The 24,854-nt window shown below is 41.1% G+C and overlaps 1 long non-coding RNA gene across 2 annotated transcripts in view; it reads left to right on the top strand.

The window, feature by feature from the left end:
* The window catches only part of LOC108637891, a 148,548-nt gene that overhangs the window by 33,885 nt on the left and 89,809 nt on the right, over nt 1-24,854 (top strand). For both annotated transcript variants that reach the window (XR_001919408.1, XR_001919407.1), the window contains one exon: nt 12,486-12,526. This is a non-coding gene — a long non-coding RNA (uncharacterized LOC108637891). The remainder of the gene's footprint in view (nt 1-12,485; nt 12,527-24,854) is intronic.

Here is a 24,854-nt window from a genome sequence, read left to right as displayed (position 1 = left end):
AAGTTAGTTGCACCAAATCTAGTAATGATGGAGGCTGGTTGAAGATGATTATGATTTATGGAATACCCACACATACAGGGCACTGGAGAAGGCTCTTGAGAGTCCCTTGGACAGCACGGAGATTGAACCAATCAATCCTACAAGAAATCAACCCTGAATATTCATTCATTGGAAGGACTGATGCTGAAGCTGAAGCTCCAATACTTTGGCCACCTGATGCGAAGAGCTGACTCATTGGAAAAGACCCTGATGCTGGGAAAAATTGAAGGCAGGAGGAGAAGGGGACAACAGAGGATGAGATGGTTGGATGGCATCATTGACGCAATGGATGTGAGTTTGAGGAAACTCTGAGAGATAATGAAGGACCAGGGAAGCCTGGCGTACTGCAGTCCTGAGGTTGAAAAGAGTCGGGTACAACTTAGCAACTGAACAACAGCAGCAGACTCAATTTATCCAGACTCAATTAAACTCACATTTCCTTTCTCAGTAACTTAAAGTTTGAAAGAAGATATTCTGATAGATACCTAAAATATACAAATATACAGCAATACACTGAGAGGATCTTACACGAGCCTGGTCTTCTAGTTTTCCCTTGCTGAGGAATGGCACCACAATCTATCTATGCAAACCAAAAATCTAGGAGTTGTCCAAGACATTTCCCTACATTCCTCTTTTTCAACTCCATGTCAAATACTGCATAACAGATTATGCTGTTTTGACCTCTTAAATAACTTACTCCACTTTTTTCTGTTCCCTAGTCTAAGTACTACCTTCTCTCTTCTGAGCTACTTCAATAATAAATTTCCAGGTAAGAAAGTAGCCTATACCACCACATTCTTAAAACATGATATCCACACCACTTGCAGAATAATCTTTCAAAATGTAATCTGGTCATATCATTCCTCTACATAAAATGTATTAAAGTTCCACATTCTTCAAAGAACAGAAATTTTTATTATGGTCTTTGAGATGCAGCATGGTCTAGCTCCCAGCCGTATTTCTGGATTCAGTTCAGACTACGCTCCCCACATGTTCTTTGTACTCGACCCACACCGACCATTTTGCAAAACTCTCCTAATTTCCGTGCGTCTTCCTTTCATATCAGTCAGTTCAGTTCAGTAACTTAGTTGTGTCTGACTCTTTGCGACTCCGTGGACTGCAGCACACCAGGCTTCCCTGTCCATCACTAACTCCTAGAGCTTGCTCAAATTCATGTCCATCGAGTCGGTGATGCCATGCAACCATCTCATCCTGTGTCATCCCCTTCTGCCTTCAGCCTTTCCCAGCATCAGGGTGTTTTTCAATGGTCAGTTCTTCACGTCAGGTGGCCAGAGTATTGGAGCTTCAGCTTCAGCATCAGTCCTTCCAGTGAATATTCAGGACTGACTTCCTTTAGGATGGACTGGTTGGATCTCCTTGCAGTCCAAGGGACTCTCAAGAGTCTTCTCTAACACCACAGTTCAAAAGCATCAATTCTTCAGCATTCAGCCTTCTTTATGGGTCCAACTCTCACATCCATACATGACTGCTGGAAAAAACATAGCTTTGACTGGACAGACCTTTGTTGGCAAACTAATGTCTCTGCTTTTTAATATGCTGTCTAGGTTGGTCATAGCTTTTCTCCCAAGGAGCAAGCGTCTTAATTTCATGGCTGCAGTCACCATCTGCAGTGATTTTGGAGCCCCCAAAAATAAAGTCTGACACTGTTTCCACTGTTTCCCCATCTATTTCCCATGAAGTGATGGGACCAGATGCCATGACCTTCGTTTTATGAATATTGAGTTTTAAGCCAGCTTTTTTCACTCTCCTCTTTCACTTTCCTCATGAGGCTCTTTAGTTCCTCTTAGCTTGCTGCCATTAAGGTGGTGTCATCTGTATAGCTGAGGTTACTGATATTTCAGCTGGCAATCGTGATTCCAGCTTGTGTTTCATCCAGCCCGGCATCTCACATGATGTACTCCACTTATAAGTTAAATAAACAGGCTGACAATATACAACCTTAACGTACTTCTTTCCTAATTTGGAACCAGTCTGTTCCATGTTTAGTTCTAACTGTTGATTCTTGACCTGCATACAGGTTTCTCAGGAGATGGTCTGGTATTCCCATCTCTAAGAATTTTCTAAAGTTTGTTGTGATCCACACAGTCAAAAACTTTAGTGTAGTCAGTGAAGCAGAAGTAGATGTTTTTCTGGAATTCTCTTGCATTTTCTATGATTGAATGGATGGTGTCAATTTGATCTCTGGTTCCTCTGCCTTTTCTAAATCCAGCTTGAACATCTGAAAGTTCTCCGTTCATGTGCTGTTGAAGCCTGGTTTGGAGAATTTTGAGCGTTACTTTGCTAGCATGTGAGCTGAGTGCAATTGTGCAATAGTTTGAACATTCTGTGCCCTTTCAAATAGTTTTTTCATATTCTTTGCCTTTTGATCCTTCCTCCTTTTACTTTGTTGTTTTAAAAATGTATCCTTCTGACCTTAGTTCAGTTATGTTTTCCTCAATGAAGTCTTCTCTCCCTGCCATGAAAGGCCAAATTCCCCAGTTCTAAAGCATTGCCTTTAGGTAATTTCACTGAAAAACAGTAAACTTAGGGTCAGTTCAATGAATGACCAATTTGCTAATAACCAATTTAGCAAAAACCAACTTTCTGGAGACTAGTTCATCGCCCTGGTCAAGGATGTGTTTTTGCAGCAATCTTTCTAGAAAAAGCTCAAACCTAAAGACAGTAACTACATATAAGAAGCAACCTGCCATTTGCTTACATTAAAGTACTGGATCATTGGGCTTGAGAGAAGGACTTGGCATCTGAAATGTGAAAACATGAAGTATTTGTTGTCCAGCCCAGACAGACGGTCAAATTTGAGGTTGAAGAGCTGTCATGAAAGGACTGCGTTGAAACTTCTGTGAAATGAAGACTTCAAAAAATCCCCAATAATTCAGTAAATTGGTCGTTTGATGAAGTGATGATCTGAAAGACTACTTTTCATCAAATTGATTTTTTAGAAATTGGTTTTGGATGAACTATCTTTCAGTGAATTTTCTGTTAGGGAATTCAATGAATCAGTCATTTGGAAAATTGACTTTTGGCAAATTGGCTTGCTGCAAATTGATTTTTGGCAAATTGGCCTTCTTACAGCATCATGTTCTTCACCTTGCAACATTTTTCATAGTTAATGTTTTCAATTTGTTTGATGATAATTGGATTGGTGGTGCTTTCCCCTGATTATATGTAAGCATCACCAAGGAAGGGGAAATACAGTTTTTATTCACCACTTTATTCTCAGTTTTTGGTACACAGTAAGTACTCAGTAAACATGTACAATAAATTAAAAAGTAACACATTGCTTTTGTTCACTTGCCAAGTTGTGTTCAACTCTTCAAGACCCCATGGACTGCAGCACACCAGGCTTCGCTGTCTTTCACAGTCTCCCAGAGTTTGCTCAAACTCATGTCCATTGAGTTGATGATGCCATCTAACCATCTCATCCTTTGTCACCCCCTTCTCCTCCTGCCCTCAATCTTTCCCAGCATCAGGGTCTTTTTCAGTGAGTCAGCTCTTTGTATCGGGTGGCCGAAGTATTGGAGCTTCAGATTCAGCATCAGCCTCAGTCCTTTCAGTGAATATTCAGGGTTGACTTCCTTTAGGATTGACTGGTTTGATTTCCTTGTTGTCTGAGAGACTCTCAAGAGTCTTCTCCAGCCCTGCAGTTTGAAAGCATCAGTTCTTTGGCGCTCAGCCGCCTTTATGGTTCAACTCTCACATCTGTACATGACTGCTAGAAAAACCATAGCTTTGACTATACAGACCTTTGTCAGCAAAGTGATGTCTCTTCTTTTTCATACCTGCTATCTAAGTATTAAAGGAGCAAGCGTCTTTTAATTTTATGGCTGCAGTCACCATCTGCAGTGAGTTTGGAGCCCAAGAATATAAAGTTTGTCACTGTTTCATTTGTTTCCCCATCTATTTGCCATGAAGTGATGGGACTGGATGCCATGATCTTAGTTTTCTGAATGTTGAGTTTTAAGTCAGCTTTTTCACTCTCCTCTTTAACCTTCATCAAGAGGCTCTTTAGTTCCCTCTTCTATTTCTCCCATTAGGGTGGTGTTATTTGCATATCTGAGGTTGTTGATATTTCTCCCCGCAATCTTGATTCCAGCCTCTGTTTCATCCAGCCTGGCGTCTTGTCTATGCAGTGATGTACTCTGCATATATTTTAAATTAACAGGGTGACAATATACGGCCTTGATGTATTCCTTTTCCAATTTGGAAGCAGTCCATTGTTCCATGTCTGGTTCTGACTGTTGCTTCTTGATGTACATACAGGTTTCTCAGGAGGCAGGTAAGGTAGTCTGGTATTCCCATCTCTTGAAGAATTTTCCACAGTTTGTTGTGATCCACACAGTCAAAAACTTTAGTGTAGTCAGTGAAGCAGAAATAGATGTTTTTCTGGAATTCTCTTGCTTTTTCTATGATCCAACGGATGTTGCCAATTTGATCTCTGGTTCCTCTGCCTTTTCTAAAACCAGCTTGTACATCTGTAAATTCTCAGTTCACATACTGTTGAAGCCTAGCTTGGAGGATTTTGAGAATTACCTTGCTAGCATGTGAAATGAGTGCAATTGTGCAGTGGTTTGAACCTTCTTTGGCAATGCCTTTCTTTGGGATTAGGGTGAAAACTGACCTTTTCCAGTCCTGTGGCCACTGCTGAGTTTTCCAAATTTGCTGGCATATTGAGTGCAGCACTTTTCAAGCATCATCTTTTAGGATTTGAAATAGCTCAGCTGGAATTCCATCACCTCCACTAGCTTTGTTCGTAGCGATGCTTCCTAAGGCCCACTACACTTCACATTCCAGGATGTCTGGTTCTAGGTATGTAGGATATAGACCTTAATAATGGCCATTCTGATGATGTGAGGTGGTACCTCATTGTAGTTTTGATTTGCATTTCTCTAATAATTGGCAATGTTGAGCATCTTTTCATGTGCCTGTTAGCCATCTGTATGTCTGGAGAAGGGAGATTTTTTTTTTAAGGTGCTTTGTATCTCCATCAGCCTCCTGAAAACTCCTGTAACATATAGCATATATAAAGTCAGGTTGCTTGCTTTGCAAGCACAAAGTCAATGCAAAAATCCCTCTTTTTACTGGAACCAAAACAGTATCCCTATTGTACAGATTCAGCTTTAAGATAGTCTTTCTAATGTCTCCTTCTTACCAGGTTGTGGCTCCTAATACCTTCTATGTAGGAATTTTGGAGCATTCTCATAGGATCACCTGGCTAGGAATAAAAGCAGCGGAAGTGGACGATGGACTGCAGGGAGTGAGATTAAATAGTTCATGGAGGCCTTGTTATCTTTTTATAGATGATAGTACAAAGCATGACCTTGCTGTGCAGAAAGAGAATGAAAACTTGTTGCTTTAATGTATGCCTTTGTATTTATTATTTGGTGGGGATGGGTACTTTATATACTACATTTAAGTTTTACAACAAATTTGCTGATAAAGTATTATTCCTCCTATTTTACAGATAATGATACAGACTCAGGGTGAGTAATTTTCTTAAGGGCTTATATCTAGTAAGTGATCTTGGGATTCTAACCAATATCTTCCTTATTTCAAACTTCATGTGATTTCTGCTACACCACACTGCTTTTGTAGAGTATTGTAAAGTAGAGACAATAATTATGGCATGGATAATTGGATGTTTTTTCCCAAGCATCTGTTGCACAGAATGGGAAGTAAAGCTAAGTTTATGGTAGAGAATGTCTGTTGGTGAGTGATACAAAGGAAAGAGATGCCTTGGTGAATCTGGCCTGTTTAACTAAATAGAGTAATATGTTACCACAGTTGTCTATCAAAACATAACAGCAGTATATTGGCAGCACCATCATCTTTGGTTTGAGAATGGGACTGACTGAGAGGGTGTTCTTGAGATCATGCTACTGAATTTATCTCCAGAGATTGGGCATGTGGTTGAAAGGACTTGATATGTCAAATGAAAGAGAAACTACTGCTTCTTTCAAGATTTCTTTTCTCAATAACGTGAAACTCTTGATTATTGCTAATGATTTTTCTGAAGAATATAGTAACTGTAGGTCAAAATTGAAAGGTTAAAAATGATTCATGTAACCTTTCAGAAAGTTTCATCAGCAGTTTAAATAGGCTTTGTAGAGATTTGTTAATCTCATCAAATTCATGTGTATTTCTTTCATCACATTATGCTTTCTGTTTTTCTCTTATTGCAACCTATGGGAACTGCTGTTATTAGGCTAAAAGTTAAATACGTTATTAGTCTTATTTGTTGTTAGAATTCTTGAGTTAAATGCCAGTGTTTGTCTTTTTCATATGGGCTGAAAGCCGGACTGCCACAAAAAATAAACACTTTAGATCTGTGCACTTTTAATTCTAGACAGGGCTAAGGAATATATACATTTGAGTTGCAAATATTTCAGAAGAATCTGATGCATTATTTACTAACAAATATATTTTGGAAATAAGATTCTTATAGTTTGGACAGAGATACAATTTTGAAAAATACCCTCTCTTTAGAATAGGCTCTTGTCTTTAGCCATTTAACAAATTCTGTGAACATTGCCTTCTCAACTCTTCAAATACATGCACATGATAAGAAATTTGTTACCAGGACTTGTACAATGATGTGGAAACTCTGCCTTTTAAGTATTTTGGAGGCATAGTATCAGCAAAAGTTGTACATTTCCTTTTATCTTTGTATGAATAATGGCGCTTCATTGATTTTATGGTTTCATTTGTGAAGGAACTAATCTTGATCTTCCTATCTCTGCGTTTTATAACTTTTTAATAATATAGCTCAAGATAGGATTATATGATAGATGAAGTTACAAAGAAAGCAGTAATGAAGACATTAGTTATTCCATAAGGTTTGGTTTGCTGCAGAAGCTTTTAAAAGCACAGCTGACTCAACTATGAAAAGTGAGGTATTCTGAATATTTCTTCCCTCTGGTACTTTTGAGGTAAAAAAAAAAAAAAATTAGTGTAGCCGTGTTTGTTTAACGAGTGAATAATAATAATTTTGTAAGTGTATTTGACTAAAAATGTTAAATAATAGAGAAAATGCTGCTTCATGCAATTTTTTTTTTTCAGGGCATGATGAAATGGTTGATTAAACTTTCAGGTTGTTGACAATTCTGAATTTTAAAAATGCTTATCAAAAATTTGGTGTTGTATAGCTTCTCTTTTTGGTGGGCTTCCTTTGGTATTGAAGATAGTTGTAAACATTCATCTCCTATATATTTTGGTCAGTTAACAAAGAGTCAGGAATTGGAATCTTTTCATAAATGACCTTAACCACTTACTTTAGCCAAGCTTAATGGATATGAATAGTATTTGCTATGGAGGAAGCTTGCCAGTATTTTGGAAATACGATTTGTGTTTGAAAATTGATTACAAGGCCCTTATCTTTACCATTGATCTGATACTAATTTTCATTTAGATTCAATATGGGGAGACTTCCCCCCACCATACGTGATTAATTCAGAGGCTGTGAACTATGCACTTCTGAGTTCACTGCATTTCTATTTTGTGCGAATGTGTTTTATGTCAGATTTTTGGGTAGTGGTATGAAGAAAGGACTGATGAGGCACAAAGTAAGATATAAGGAGACTGGATAGGACGCTACTGCTGACCGGTTAGGATGCTAGCCAAAAAAGGTCAGAGGTTTAAACAAATACAGCGTCAGTTAGGATGAGTTAATGAAATAATCTTTATTTATTGAATGCTTTCTATGTGCTATGCACAGTGCTGTGTACTGTTCATGGACTTGCATTTAATAGTCGCCATGTCCCTGTGGTAGCACCGTGGTGGCTCAGCAGAAAAGAATCCTCCTGCCAATGCAGGCAACGTGGGTTTGATCCCTGGGTCGGGAAGATCCCCTGGAGAATGAAATGACAACCCATTCCAGTATTCTTGGGCTTCCCAGGTGGTACCAGTGGGGCCTAGGAAATCCCATTGACAGAGGAGCCTGGTGGGCTACCATCCATGGGGTTGCAAAGAGTCAGACACGGCTTAGCAACTAAACGCACACACACAGACACACACACGTCCTTATGAAGGAATATTCATCCCCATATTACAGAAGAGAAAAATGAGGTCTAGAGAGGCTAGACAACTTATGTTATGGAGTCAGAAAATGGTATAGCTGTGACTTGAGAGCCCACGGAAACTCAACCTCCATCAGTTCAGTTCAGTTCAGTCGCTCAGTCATATCTGACTCTTTGTGACCCCATGGACTGCAGCACGCCAGGCCTCCCTGTCCGTTGCCAACACCCGGAGTTGACTCAAACTCATGCTCATTGAGTCGGTGATTCCATCCAGCCTTCTCATCCTCTGTCATCCCTTTCTCCTCCAGCCTTCAATCCTTCCCAGCATTAGGGTCTTTTCTAATGAGTCAGTTCTTCACATCAGGTGGACAAAGTTTTGGAGTTTCAGCTTCAGCATCAGGCTTTTCAATGAATATTCAGGACTGATTTCCTTTAGGATGGACTGGTTGGATCTCCTTGCAGTCCAAGGGACTCTCAAGAGTCTTCTCCAACACCACAGTTCAAAAGCATTAATTCTTCAGTGCTCAGCTTTCTTTATAGTCCAACTCTCACATCCACACATGACTACTGGAAAAACCATAGCTTTGACTAGATGGACATTTGTTGGCAAAGTAATGTCTCTGCTTCTTAATATGCTCTCTAGGTTGGTCATAGCTTTTCTTCCAAGGAGCAATCATCTTTTAATTTCATGGCTGCAGTCACCATCTGCAGTGATTTTGGAGTCCCAAAAAATAAAGTCTGTCACTGTTTCCAGTGTTTCCCCATCTATTTGCCATGAAGTGATGGGACCAGATAATCTTAGTTTTCTGAGTGTTGAGTTTTAAGCCAAATTTTTCACTCTCCTCTTTCACTTTCATCAAGAGGCTCTTTAGTTCTTCTTTGCTTTCTGCCTTAAGGATGGTGTAATATGCATATCTGAGGTTATTGATATTTCTCCCAGCAATGTTGATTCCATCTTGTGCTTCATCCAGCCCAGCGTTTCTCATGATGTACTCTGCATATAAGTTAAATAAGCAGGGTGACAATATACAGCCTTGAAGTACTCCTTTTCCTATTTGGAACCAGTCTGTCGTTCCATGTCCAGTTCTAACTGTTGCTTCCTGACCTGTCAGCCTCCATAGAACAGACAAATGTTTAAGAGGTAGAGTTTAGCCACTAATTAGAAGCAGAGAGGGTCCTGGTGGAGAGCTCAGGTGTAGCTCTTTGGATTCTGGATTGGGCACCCTAGTGAGTGAAAGCCCTTATCTCTGGGTCAGGGAATACGGAATGAGGAACACATTTGAAAGATTAGGGACTTTGGGACACCTCACATGTGAGGTGCCTTTGAGACACATCATGAGAGGTCAAATGGGTTTTGTGGCTCTGGAGCTCTGGCAGGAATCTGGGTCAGAATGCTTGGCATGATGCCTGGCAGAGAATAACTGTCAATGCATATTTGTTGGGTGAAATGACAGACAGCTGGAGAGGGAAAGAGAGAGAGGGAGCGAGTGAACACAGAGAATTGTTCATTATAAGGGTACTTGTCAGAGAAGGCAATGGCACCCCACTCCAGTACTCTTGCCTGGAAAATCCCATGGACAGAGGAGCCGGGTGGGCTGCAGTTCATGGGGTCACTAAGAGTCAGACATGACTGAGCAACTTCACTTTCATTTTTCACTTTCATGCATTGGAGAAGGAAATGGCAACCTACCCCAGTGTTCTTGCCTGGAGAATCCCAGGGACGGGGGAGCCTGGTGCACTGCCGTCTACTGGGTCGCACAGAGTTGGACACCACTGAAGCGACTTAGCAGCAGCAGCAGCAGCAAGGGTACTTGGACCATGGGAGTGGATACAATTTCTCAAAGGACAGTGTGTCAAATGAAAAATGGAAAGAACCCAGAATTAACTCTGGGGCATGGCAGTACTTAAGAGTCAGATAATGAATGTGAGAGTTGGACTGTGAAGAAACCTGAGCGCCGAAGAATTGATACTTTTGAACTGTGGTGCTGGAGAAGACTCTTGAGAGTCACTTGGACTGCAAGGAGATCTAACTAGTCCACTCTGAAGGAGATCATCCCTGGGATTTCTTTGGAAGGAATGATGCTAAAGCTGAAACTCCAGTACTTTGGCCACCTCATGCGAAGAGTTAACTCATTGGAAAAGACTTTGATGCTGGGAGGGATTGGGGGCAGGAGGAGAAGGGGACGACTGAGGATGAGATGGCTGGATGGCATCACTGACCCGATGGATGTGAGTCTGAGTGAACTCCGGGAGTTGGTGATGGACAGGGAGGCCTGGCGTGCTGTGATTCTTGGGGTTGCAAAGAGTCGGACACAACTAACTGACTGAACTGAATGAAAGAGGAACTTGAAAAGATGACAGAGGAGGAGAACTTTAAGAGAATGATATCACAGAAGCCAAGGAAACTGAAGGATTTTAAGGATATTATTAATAATATTAAATACCATAAAAAAAGGCCCAGTAAATTAATGATGATGAGTAGCTTACAGCTTATGTTGCTTTGAGCCCCTTCAACTTAAGGGCCTTCCCTTGTGGCTCAGACAGTAAAAATCTGCCTATAATGCAAGAGACGTGGGTTCGATCCTTGGGTCAGGAAGTTCCCCTGGAGAAGGAAATGGCAATCCACTCCAGTATTCTTGCCTGGAGAACTCCATGGACATAGGAGTCTGGTGGGCCACAGTCCATGGGGTGGCAAAGAGTCAGACATGACTGAGTGACTTCACTTTCACTTCAAGTTAAATCTGTGCTATAGGTATTTTTGTTCACCATTCCTTATGGATAAGGAAAGAGAGAGACAAAATAAGGGCAAAGTCAAGTTTGAGAACCCTGGAAGTGACTGCATCGTTGATGTTCTTAAAGCACTGTGATATTCTGACTTGCAAAAGCAGGGGCCAGAATGTGCCTACTAGATGTGGCAGGAAGTCGTTTTTGACTCAAGAAGTGCAGTCCAGTGAGACAGTGTAAGCTGAGCCAGGATGCTGAGGCGGGGAGGAAGTCAGAAGTACATGGGCTTCTCATCCTAGGAGCTTGGTGGAAAAGAAGAAAGAATTTGCCAAAGGAAACATTGGGCAGAAGGACTTGCTTTTAGGATGGGAGATTTGGGGCTATTTGTGTGGTAAGATAAAGCATATTAGAAGAGAGATTGGGGGAAATATTGGAGAGAGATGGCAAAAGAAGAGATGGTAAAGTATGGGCTGTAAGCATCTCAGGAGATTTTCAGCTTAAACAGGAGCTGCTGCTGCTAAGTCGCTTCAGTCGTGTCCGACTCTGTGTGACCCCATAGACGGCAGCCCACTAGGCTCCCTCATTCCTGGGATTCTCCAAGGAAGAATACTGGAGTGGGTTGCCATTTCCTTCTCCAACGCATGAAAGTAAAAAGTGAAAGTGAAGTCGATCAGTCGTGTCCGACTCCTAGCCACCCCATGGACTGCAGCCTACCAGGCTCCTCTGTCCATGGGATTTTCCAGGCAAGAGTGCTGGAGTGGGGTGCCATTGCCTTCTCCATAAACAGGAGCAGGGAGCACCTATTTTACAAAAGGAAGGGGTTAATAGCTGGGTAGAGATGCATGTAGGTCTTTCAGACTTGAGTGAGTAGCATGCTTATCAAGTTCATACATATTCCCCCTGCTTCTGTCTCTATGAACAGTTATCTCCCACCTTTTTTTTTTTTTAATAGCAACCCTTCCCTTAGTGGCATTTCCATCCCACTCTTCACTCATGTGAATTTCGTGGATTCCTGCTATCATTAGGTTTTGTTCTCTGCTTTACGTGGCCAAGGCTAGGCCAGGACTTCCCTGGCAGTCAGGTGGTGGGGACTTTGCCTTCCAGTGTAGGGATTCAGGTTCAGTCCCTGTTCTGGGAGCTAAGTCCCGCATGCCTCATGGCGAAAAACAAACACTCAAACACAGCCATAAAACAGAGGCAATATTGGAACAAATTCAACAACAACTTTAAAAACAGTCCACATCAAAAAAAAAAAAAATCTTTAAAAACAAAAGCAAATAGACTGCCAGATATTTCTCTAGCAGAGATGGGTTTATTTAGCATCAGCAGACTTGCAGTGTGAGGGTCTATAGCCGTGATGAGCCAACCTGCATGTCCCCTGCACAGCAGGGGAAGGAGAACTATCTTATAGATGGGAAGCGGAGGTGGGGAGGGCTTTAGTAAACAAAGAGGAGGCTGTGGCTCTTCCTTGACTGCGTCCTTGCCAGGAAAGAAGAGGAGTCCTTCTTCTTCTGTTAGGCTCTGCTGTGCTCACAGGGCATGAGATCTCCCCTGCTGGTCTCCCAAATCTGTTTCATTGAGGTTTCTGTTTATTAATTTTTCACAACTCACAGGGACAAGAGATGTTTGGAGTTGTGTCATTTCATGGTAACGATGTTTGGAGCTGACTGGATTCTTTTCCTTTCACAGATGCTTCCTGCTCAAGTCTTCCTCCAGTTACGTGAGCTCCAGTAAGTCCTCTTTTTATTTTATTAAAATTATTTTACTTGAGGATAATTGCTTTACAATGTGGTGTTGATTTCTGCTGTACAACAATGTGACTCAGCTAAAAGTATACATATATACTCTCCTTCTTGAGCCTCCCTCTTAAACTTCTCTTTTTCTCTCTAATAATGTCTCTTTTTGCTTAAATCTCTTGTTACATATCAGTTCAGTTCAGTTGCTCAGTCATGTCTGACTCTTTGCGACCCCATGGACTGCAGCACGCCAGGCTTCCCTGGCCATCACCAATACCCAGAGCTTACTCAAACTCATGTCTATCGCGTCAGTGATGCCCTCCAACCATCTCATCCTCTGTCGCCCCCTTCTCCTCCCACCTTCAATCTTTCCCAGCATCAGGATCTTTTCCAGTGAGTCAGTTCTTCACATCAGGCGGCCAAAGTATTGGGAGTTTCACCTTCAACATCAGTCCTTCCAATGAATATTCAGGACTGATTCCTTTAGGGTGGCCTGGTTTGATCTCCTTGCAGTCCAAGGGACTCTCAAGAGTCTTCTCCAACACCACAGTTCAAAAGCATCAATTCTGTAGTGCTCAGCTTTCTTTATATTCCAAATCTCACATCCATACATGACTATTGGAAAAACCATAGTTTGACTAGACAGACCTTTGTTGCAAAGTAATGTCTCTGCTTTTTAATATGCTGTCTAGGTTGGTCATAGCTTTTCTTCCAAGGAGCCACTGTCTTTTAATTTCATGGCTGCAGTCACCATCTGCAGTGATTTTGGAGCCCCCAAAATAAAGTCTGTCACTGTTTGCACTGTTTCCCCATCTATTTGCCATGAAGTGATGGGGCCAGATGCCATGGTCTTTGTTTGCTGAATGTTGAGTTTTAAGCCAACTTTTTCACTCTCCTCTTTCACTTTTATCAAGAGGCTCTTTAGTTCTTGCTTTCTGCCTTAAGAGTGGTATCATCTGCATATCTGAGGTTATTGATATTTTTCCCGGCAATCTTGATTCCATCTTGTGCTTCATCCAGCCCAGCGTTTCTCATGATGTATTCTGCATATAAGTTAAATAAGCAGGGTGACAATATACAGCCTTGAAGTACTCCTTTCCCTGTTTGGATCCAGTCTGTTGTTCCATGTTCAGTGCTAACTGTTGCTTCTTGACTTGAGTACAGATTTCTCAGGAGACAGGTCAGGTTGTCTGGTATTCCCATCTCTGATAATTTTTCAGTTTGTTGTGATCCACACAGTCAAAGGCTTTGGTATAGTCAATAAAGCAGAAGTTGATGCCTTTCTGGAACTCTCTTGCTATTTTGATGATCCAGTGGATGTTGCTAATTTGTTCTCTGATTCCTCTGCCTTTTCTAAATCCAGCTTGAACATCTGGAAGTTCTTGGTTCAGGTACTGTAGAAGCCTGGCTTGGAGAATTTTGAGTATTACTTTGCTAGCGTGAGAGATGAGTGCAGTTGTGTGGTAGTTTGAATATTCTTTGGCATTGCCTTTCTTTGGGATTGGAATGAAAACTCACCTTTTCCAGTTCTGTGGCCGCTGCTGAGTTTTCCAAATTTGCTGGCATATTGAGGGCAGCATCATCTTTTAGGATTTGAAATAGCTCAACGGGAATTGTATCACCTCCACTAGCTTTGTTCGTAGTGATGCTTCCTAAGGCCCACTTGACTTCACATTCCAGGATGTTTGGCTCTAGGTGAGTGATCACACCATTGTGGTTATCTGCGTCATGAAGATATTTTTTTTGTATAGTTTTCTGTGTATTCATGCCACCTCTCCTTAATGTCTCTGCTTCTGTTAGGTCCATACCATTTCTGTGCTTTATTGTGCCCATCTTTCCATGAAATGTTTCCTTGGTATCTCTAATTTTCTTGACAAGATCTCTAGTCTTTCCCATTCTATTGTTTTCCTCTCTTTCTTTGCATTGTTTGCTGAGGAAGGCTTTCTTATCTCTCCTTGCTATTCTTTGGAACTCTGCATTCAAATGGGTATATCTTTTCTTTTCTCCTTTGCCTTTATCTTGTCTTCTTTTCTCAGCTATTTGTAAGGCCTCCTCAGACAACCAGTTTGCCTTTTTGCCTTTCTTCTTCTTGGGGCTTGGTCTTGATCTTGGTCTTGATCCCTGCCTCCTGTACAATGTCACAAATCTCAGTCCATAGTTCTTCAGGCAATCTGTCTATCAGGTTGAATCCTTTGAATTTGTTTGTCATTTCCACTGTATAATCAAAACAGATTTGATTTAGGTCATACCTGAATGGTCTAGTGGTTTTCCCTACTTTGTTCAATTTAAGTCTGAATTTGGCAATACACAGTTCATGATCTGAGCCATAGTCAGCTCCCAGTCTTGTTTTTGTTGACTGTATAGAGCTTCTCCATCTTTGGCTGCAAAGAGTATAATCAATCTGATTTTGATATTGACCATCTGGTCTTATCCATGTGTAGAGTCTTCTCTTGTGTTGTTGGAAGAAGATGTTTGCTATGACCAGTGTGTTCTCTTGGCAAAACTCTTTCAGTCTTTTCCCTGCTTTGTTTAGCACTCCAAAGCCAAATTTGTCTGTTGCTCCAAGTATCTCTTGACTTCCTACTTTTGCATTCCTGTCCCCTATAATGAAAAGGACATGTTTTTTGGGTGTTAGTTCTTGTAGGTCTTCATAGAACTGTTCAACTTCAGCTTCTTCAGCATCAGTGGTTGGGGCATAGCATGTGATATTGAATGGTTTGCCTTGGAAATGAGCAGAGATCATTTTGTCATTTTTGAGACTGTATCCACATACTGCATTTCAGCCTCCTTTGTTTACTATATTGGCGACTCCATTTCTTCTAAGGGATTCAAGCTGCCAGTCAGTAGGAGATATAATGATCATCTGAGTTAAATTCACCAGTTCCAGTCCATTTTAGTTCACTGATACTAAAATGTCAATGTTCAGTCTTGCCATCTCCTATTTGACCACTTCCAATATACCTTGGGGCAGGAGGAGAAGGGGACGACAGAGGATGAGATGGCTGGATGGCATCACTGACTTGATGGACGTGAATCTGAGTGAACTCTGGGAGTTGGTGATGGACAGGGAGGCCTGGCGTGCTGCGATTCATGGGGTCGCAAAGAGTCGGACACGACTGAGCGACTGAACTGAACTGAACTGAATTTACCTTGATTCATGGACCTAACATTCCAGGTTCCTATGCAATATTGCTCTCTATAGCATCGGACCTTGCTTCCATCACCAGTTACATCCACAACTGGGTGTTGTTTTTGCTTCGGCTCCATCTCTTCATGTACTCTACTTAGTAAAACCTCTTGAAAGAACTTGAAGAGCATGGCATAGAATAGACATTTGGGATATGGGATTAGCAATAATGGCAAAACCAAAATGCCTTGCACACAGATTCTTTATCCGCTGAGCCATATGGGAAGTTCTAGGATCCAACTAGAGACAGATGAAACTGAGAGATATCGAGGCATTACTGAAGCAGGAAACCATTCCCTTCATTTGAAATTGCGTTTTATTTTTGTCTCCATTACTCCAACTCACTATAGAACATGGAAAATTGGAAATGTGATAAAACTTATGAAAATTAGTTACCCTATCTGTAGTCATTACTTTTTAGTTAAGTGACCTAACTAAAAATAATTTTTGAGGCAAGTTTCATTGGTTTTGTCAAAAAACACAAGCACTTTGTAAGAGTGTTTAAGTTAAGGATTTTCAAAAGGCAAAAATAATGTTTGAGTTACTTGAAGCTGTTCAAATGTTGAATGAAGTCTTAACCCTCAGCCGAATTCTTCATCGTAGATTGTTCACACTGTTAAGGACATTTTCCCCAATTAAATCTGTGGGCGGTAATGTACTCTAGGCATATTCTATAATTTCACACTTAAATGACTAGTTTATCGAAAATAGAATCTAACTCCAGGGCATATGGTATTCACACAGATCATCAGTATGCAATTATTGTTTGTTGTCTGCCATCCCCATGAATAAATGTTCAGGATTTTGTAGAGTTTTACAGCTCATGTATTTCTTTACTTTTGATAACTTTTCACAAATTGTGAATATGTAATGCATTTTATTTGTGACAATAAATAAGAGAACAATAATAAAGTAAAATAGGCCAGTAGAATAAATAGCAAAGTAGAAATGTGCTACTAGATGATGTAGTGAAGAACTTTTCCAGTTTCACTTTGAACATGATTACCTTTCAGTGAAAGAAAGTTAAGCCAGACACTTAGAAAAATTCTTTGACTTCTAGAATTGTGCTTTTGATACTCAAGAAAAGTTGAATGTCTCTGATGCTATGTGGGAGCTACATATATAACCTCTTTGTACTGGGAGTGTGCTTTTTCTTCTTTTGTTAATTGTTTTTGGGGGGATGTGGACCATTTTTAAAGTCTTTCTTGAATGTGTTACAATATTGCTTCTGTTTATGTTCTGGTAAGGCTGTGAGGCATGTAGGATCTTAATTAGGTCCCTGAATGGGTACCCCCTGTATTAGAAGGCCAAGTCTTAACCACTGGACCACCAGGGAAGTCCCTGGTAGTATGCTCTTGAGTGAATTATTTAACCTGGTTTTCTCACCTCTAAAATGGGATACTTCGTAGTAACGACTGACGTGACTTAGCAGCAGCAGCAGCAGTGTCATCCTAGGTATAATCCAAGTGACCCCAAATAAAGTCACTGTAAAGTCACTTAAGCTTTTGTTATGCGAGATCCAGGTCATGATCATTGTCCAATATTCTAAGAGAGTCCTAGGGATATTTAAATAGCTTAAAACACTTTTCTTGGGAGCCTGCAGAGATGCTTATTTAATTTAAATGTCATTTTAAAATTAAGTTTTTATTTATTGCATGCAGTTGCACAAATGCCACTGTAAGCTTAAAAGAAAAGCAGTTATTCTCTCCTCTGCCTGCCCCTACCCCCAATTTCCTCTCCACTGCCTTCAACTCTTTTTTAGCTTTTTTCTCCTGTTACTTCTACAGTATGTCTATATACTACTCTTCCTTGATTTTTAATTTTTAATTTATATTTACTTGAAACACTTTAAAATAAAAAGTAAAAGTTAGACAATGGTGAGATAATGATTTGAAAATTTTAAACTTTCTTTTGATTGACTTCTTTCTGTGGAAGTTGAGGATATAACTCTCAGATATCCCCCTCTGCTACCCACTGTATACACAGCCACACACATTCTCTCTCTCTCTCCTCCCCATATCATAATTTTGGTGTAAATGAATAGTAACTGTATACATAGTTATAAACTTACAAATATTGTTCATAGCTAAGCCGTGTTTATGTTTCTTGTCCAATTTTTGTCTTTCATGAGCTGAATGATTGCTTTGTTTAAAATACCGTGCTTTGTTTTCTGTGCTCCTTTATAAATTTCGCCCCTAGGTTTCCCACAGAAGTTTGAAATGCTTTCCAGCACAGTCAGATGCAGTCAGTGGCCATTTGTGAGATTTATGTTTTCCCTGTTGACAGCCCTCTCAGAGTCCTTGTTGACCCCCAGTGGGAGTTGGCCTCTCTGTAGACCTGCTGGGCCTCCTCACCATCATGCTGGGCGGCCCCTCTGCCTCTGCCTTCACCTGCGTCCTGCTTTCCGTGCCTTCCTCCTTCTTGGCTCATCCTCTTTGTTTTAGTGGAGCACATTCTCCAGTAACTACCTAAGAAATGGTTATTTGAAGTAAAATGGAGACCTTGCATGTCATAAAATATCTTTTCTATCCTTACATAGTACATAGTTTAGTCATTTAGTCCTGTCCGACTCTTTGTGACCCCGTGGACTGTAGCCTACCAGGCTCCTCTGTCCGTGGGATTTTCCAGGCAAGAGTACTGGAGTGGGGTGCCATTTCCTTCTCCAGAGGATCTTCCTGACCCAGGGATCAAACCCAGGTCTCCCTCACAGTAGGCAGACGCTTTACCATCTGAGCCACCAGGGAAATCTTAGACTCACTTAAAAGAGAGATTGGAGGTAGCATTATGGGAAGAAAATAATTTTCCCTCAGGATTTTGAAGAAATGCCTCTTTTGTCTTTTTTCTTCCAATACATACCACCTGCTGCTGCTGCTGCTGCTGCTAAGTTGCTTCAGTCGTGTCCGACTCTGTGTGACCCTATAGACGGCGGCCCACCAGGCTCCGCCGTCCCTGGGATTCTCCAGGCAAGAACACTGGAGTGGGGTGCCGTTTCCTCCTCCAATGCATGAAAGTGAAAAGTGAAAGTGAAATCGCTCAGTCGTGTCTGACTCTTAGTGACCCCATGGACTGCAGCCTACCAGGCTCCTCTGTCCATCGGATTTTCCAGGCAAGAGTACTGGAGTGGGGTGCCATTGCCTTCTCCACCTACCCCCCTATAATTTGTGAATATGGGTATGCTGAATGAATGATGAATTTAGATTTAGCCCCATGCCTTTAATTAAGGAACTCTGAGTTTAGAGAGTAGGTAAAATTTAGAAAGCAGGTTAATATAGTTTACCCTATGTCAGTCAATAGTATAATATACTATATAATTTAAATTTTGTAACATTTGACTATAATAAAGGAAGTGAAGTATAAGTACAAGTATATTACAAGTATAGCTGGAGTATGTCTTTTTCCCATCCTATAAAGTTTCATTCCAGCTGTACCAATAACATTTTATCTCATTAAGCCATTTGGTTATAGTAGTGTCTTGGGACATGGATCCTGGCTTCATATCTGCCTCCTTCTAGCTGAATTATGAGTTGACATGTGTAAAATGCTTAGACAAGGGTAGGAGATGCTGTGTAATGTTAACTGAAGTCTTTAAAATTGACTTGCATCCTGCTCTCCCCCTCCCATTCTGTTTGTCCAATTAACTTTTCATTCTTAAAGTTATCATTTGCCATTTCACTTCCCTACTGAGATCATTCCAAGTAGAAAAGCCTCACTCTCCAAAAGTGGACTAATTTCCACCTACCTCTTATGTTGTAAGGCTTCCCCGGTGACTCAGGGTAAAGAATTTGCCTGCCAGTACAGGAGACTCAGTTCAATCCCTGGGTCAGGAGGATCCCCTGGAGGAGGAAATGGCAACCCACTCCAGTGTTCTTGCCTGGAGAATCCCACGGACAGAGGAGCCTGGCGGGGTATAGTCCATGGGGTCCCAAAGACTCAGACATGACTAAGCATGCAGCACGCATGCATACATTGTAAATGTGAGACTTAATGATTTCCCTTCATATGAAAGTTAGTAATTATATATTTTTGTATTTCTTTTGAATCTTTTTCTCCTACTGCAGTCTAAGCCCCATGTCTGTTTTGCTTACTTTTATACCTGCAGAACCTAACAAATACTCAGTACATACGTATTATATAAACATTTGTTGAAGGACTGGTTGCATAAATGAGTACTGAGCTCAGGCAAATCTGTATTTTTTCTCTTACTGCAAAATTATTTTTTAATAGAAGGTTAATAAATAACAAAAATTTAGAGAGATGGTAACAGTAACCCTGTATGCGAGACAGCAAAAGAGACACAGATGTATAGAAGAGTCTTTTGGACTCTGTGTGAGAGGGAGAGGGTGGGATGATTTGGGAGAATGGCATTGAAACATGTATAAATATCATATAAGAAATGAATCGCCAGTCTAGGTTCAATGCAGGATACAGGATGCTTGGGGCTGTTGCACTGGGATGACCCAGAGGGATGGTTATGGGGAGGGAGGTGGACGGGGCGTTCAGGAATGGGAACACGTGTACACCCGTGGCGGATTCATGTTGATGTATGGCAAAACCAATACAGTATTGTAAAGTAAAATAAAGTAAAATTTAAAAAAAATAGATGTTCACATTTATGGTAAAAAAAAAAAATAACAGTAGTAATTGCTGTAATCTTTTCCATGTTTACTGCGTATGTAAGGATAGGGAGAAACCATTCTCCCTATATGTCTGCCTCGGTGAGGGTGCAGTTTGCAGGTCAATTTCGTGGGTTGTGTGACCAGCTGTAAGAAATGTCGTGGACTAGAAGAGAAGAGACCAGAGCATATAGCACGTGTCCCTGTGTGCTCAGCCGCTTTAGTTGTGTCCTTCTCCTTCCAGCCCCAAGGACTGTGTCCCGCCAGGCTCCTCTGTCCATGGAATTCTCCAGCAAGAACACTGGAGTGGGCTGCCATTTCCTCCTCCAGGGGATCTTCCTGACCTAGGGATCCAACCCGCGTCTCCTGCGTCTCCTGCATTGTAGGCAGGTTCTTTACCTCTGAGCCACCGGGGCAGCCTGGGCTTCCCTCGTAGTTTGGTTCGATTGCTGGGTCGGGAAGATTTCCTGGAGAAGGAAATGGCAACCTACTCCAGTATTCTTGCCCGGAGAATCCCATGGACAGAAGAACCTGGCAGGCAGGGAGTCTCAAGAGTTGGACGTGACTTAGCGATTAAATCACCACCACCACCAGGGAAGCCCATATAACACATAATAAGGGGTAATTATTGTCCTATGCAATTGTATATATCTGTAAATCTACACATATACATATATGATTATATGAAGCAGACTGCATTACAATAAAACTATTTTATTGGTCAAAAAGTCTTGCCAAGTCAGTTGCTCTAGAGATTGGCAAACTTTTTCTGGAAAAGGTTAGCTAGTAGATCTTTTCAATTTTGCGATCCCTATGGTCTTTGTTACAGCCACTCAACTCTGTCACTGTAGCATGAAAGCAGACAGAGCCCATAAGTAAAGAACCGGGCATGCGGCTGCTGCTGCTGCTGCTGCTGCTAAGTCGCTTCAGTCGTGTCCAACTCTGTGTGACCCAGAGACTGTTTCCAGTACAGCTTTACAAAAACAGAAGTCTGGCTGGGTGTGATCCAAAGGCTATAGCTTGCAGACCTCTGCCCTAGAGGGACGGGTTGGCAGGGAAGATTCTGTCCCTCTCTCCACCTTGTTAGTTGGAGGAGATGATTTGATTGATTTGGGGTAATCTGATGATTCTGACTAATCTGATGGTTCTTTCTTAGTGAATGAGAGAATAGGGCAGTAGTTTGCACCCTGAGCTAAGATATCTCGAGCTCTTATTCTCTCTCTCTTAAAAAAAAAAAATTTATTTATCTTTTTTTTTTTTGGCCAGGTGTTAGTTGAGGTATACTTTCCTCATATTCCTATGCGATAGGACTGAAAGAGTGCTTTCCTCTGTGTAAAACAGCTTGCCACTCTCTTTGCAAGGCCCTTGCCTGGGCCTTGCATGTTATGTGCTGCATAATAGTGTCTGTGGCCTGAACCCCCTTCGAGTTGTGTTGCTTGGCAGCTCTGACTGCCTGACAAGTGGCTTTACAGTCTGCTCTACGATTCTGCCTCTCTCCCTGAGTGGGTCTTACGGACCAGAGTTACAGTGTTACCAGGATGCCCACTTTAGGTCTGAAATCCAACCCACATTCTCAAATGCTGCTGTTGATAGAAAGACCTGAATGTTAAAGTGACTGGTGTTTATCTAGATTGATTCAAATGACTATGGTTACCAGTTTTATGTAAGAGTGCTTTATAGTTTAGAACACACAGAGGTGAGTTTAAGTTCTCTGAATGCTAAATATTAAGAATTGGATATTCAAACTATATTTCATAATAAAAGGAAATTGGATTTCCCTCTATATCCAGAATAGTATATATCTCACAGATTTTGCTCACTTCAACCAACCTAAGAAATATGACACCCAAAGGTGATTCTGATCTGGAGTGTGTGGACTTGTGGAGGGATGGGATACGTGGAAAATAACCGCCTCAGAAGAGTGTGGCCGATATTATAGATGGGGCTGTATCAAATTCTTTTATAACCCCCCCTTTCTTTTCTTCTACTGCAGTAGCTGAAAACCTTAAAGATTCATGTTCCTTAGACTTTGTTGATGCTAGGATGAGCCATGTGATCGAGAGGTGATAAATAGACATTTCTTTCCTCCTTTCTTCTGGATGAGCTGATTCCTAGCAGGTGCCTGCGGGCGCAGTGCCGCCTTGCACACATGCACCCCCTGCCAAAGCTGTGAGCGCAGGAGATGGAAGGAGTCTCTTGGCTTGGTAACGTCAATGAGCCTTTGAACTGCCAACCCTCAGACTTCCTGTTGCATGATGTTAATAAACCCCCATGGCTTAAACAACTGTTAGTCAAATTTTTAGTCATTTAGAGGTAAAAACACAATCCTAACTGATACCAAAAGTAGATTAGCTTGTTAGATGGAAATTGTTACTATAAAATAATGTTAGGGACACATTACCCTAGGTTATGAAAGGGGAAAAAGGCCCTGGTTTGAAATTTAATAGTTTGAATGAAAAGATGTAAGTTGCTTATATTGCTAAACCTTTATTTTTTCAAATTCAAGAAGTCACCTTGGGGCTCTTAGGACTATATAACTGTAGCATTCTCCAAACTAGAGAAAATTTAAAATCTCTTCATTCACAGTGCCCATCAAATGTCTAGTATATTAGTTATATCCAGTGCATACATGTTAAATGAATAATTGAAAATGCCATTGAAGGAATAAATGAATGTGAAAAATACTTCCTCTAGAAGGTACCCTAGGTGACTTCACTAAGGATATTGGAAAACACGCAGGAAAGGTGTAGAAGTTTTCCTCTTTATTTCCATTGATGTCAATAACTTTGAAAGACAGATACAGAACCTAACATCAAATAATTTTAGTGTTTCAAAAAGTATGTTCATGCCTAATATGAGAGTGAGAAGGACAGTTTATTTAGTCTGGGAGTATATGAACAAAATAAACAAATGGAAACATGACCTTTAGATTTCATTATGAAAGCTGAGATTAATTTCTAAGATGTCTGTACTTGTGCCAGATCATTTTCTGTAACTGAAAGAGAAACACAATGTAACAAAATTTTAGGAAGTACAATGAAATTTTAGAATATAAATGATGAGTAATGAATGGTTTTGACTCTGTATTTTACTAGTTAGAGAAGAGTCAGAGCTGTATCCTTTATTCAGTTCAGTTCAGTTCAGTCGCTCAGTCGTGTCCTACTCTTTGTGACCCCATGGAATGCAGCACGCCAGGCCTCTCTATTGCCAACTCCTGGAGTTTACTCAAACCCATGTCCATTGAGTCGGTGATGCCATCCAACCATCTCATCTTCTGTCATCCCCTTCTCCTCCTGCTTTCAATCCTTCCCAGCATCAGGGTCTTTTCAAATGAGTCAGCTCTTCGCATCAGGTGGCCAAAGTATTGGAGTTTCAGCTTCAGTGTCAGTCCCTTCAATGAACACCCAGGACTGGTTTCCTTTAGGATGGACTGGCTGGATCTCCCTACAGTCCAAGGGACTCTCAAGAGTCTTCTCCAACAACACAGTTCAAAAGCATCAATTCTTCAGTGCTCAGCTTTCTTTATACTCTCACATCCATACATGACCAAAGGAAAAACCGTAGCCTTGACTAGATGGACCTTTGTTGGCAAAGTAATGTTTCTGCTTTTTAATATGCTGTCTATGTTGGTCATAACTTTTCTTCCAGGGAGCAAGCATCTTTTAATTTCATGGCTTCCATCACCATCTGCAGTGATTTTGGAGCCCCCCAAAATAAAGTGTGTTACTCTTTCCCCTTCTATTTGGCATGAAGTGATGGGACCAGATGCCATAGTTTTCTGAGTGTTGAGTTTTAAGCCAACTTTTTCACTCTCCTCTTTCACTTTCATCAAGAGGCTCTTTAGTTCTTCACTTTCTGCTTTAAGGGTGGTGTCATCTGCATATCTGAGGTTATTGGTGTTTCTCCCAGAATTGTTGATTCCACTTATGCTTCCTCCAGCCCAGCATTTCCCATGATGTACTCTGCATATAAATTAAGTAAGCAGAGTGACAATATAGAGCCTTGATGTACTCCTTTCCCTATTTGGAACCAGTCTGTTGTTCCATGTTCAGTTCTAATTTTTGCTTTCTGATCTGCATACAGATTTCTCAAGAGGAAAGTCAGGTGGTCTGGTATTCCCATCTCTTTAAGAATTTTCCAGAGTTTGTTTATTATAAAACTATAATTGTAAGTCAGGCTTCCCTTGTGGCTCAGAGGGTAAAAATCTGCCTATAATGCAGGAGACCTGAGTTCAATCCTTATAATTGTAAGTATAATGCTTTTGTGAGTTCTGAATCATACCAGTGAGTAATAGAACCTGAAGGCATCATGAGAACCATTGAATTTGCAGCCAGTTGACTAGAAGTGTGGGTGTCCTGGGGACCCCTTGAACTTGCAGCTGACATCTGAAGTCAGGACCATTTAGTGGAGGCATAGAGCCTTTAATGTGTGGTTTGTGCCCAGATCGTATGGAAGTACACACAGTTTGTTGAAATGGAATACTGTTCATAAGAAATGACTGGTGTTGGCAGCCCAGTGGCAT

Source organism: Capra hircus, chromosome 17 (genome assembly GCF_001704415.2).
Source record: "Capra hircus breed San Clemente chromosome 17, ASM170441v1, whole genome shotgun sequence".
NCBI lineage: Eukaryota > Metazoa > Chordata > Mammalia > Artiodactyla > Bovidae > Capra > Capra hircus.
Note: the sequence above shows the minus strand (reverse complement) of the source record. Positions and strands in the feature narration are given on the sequence as shown.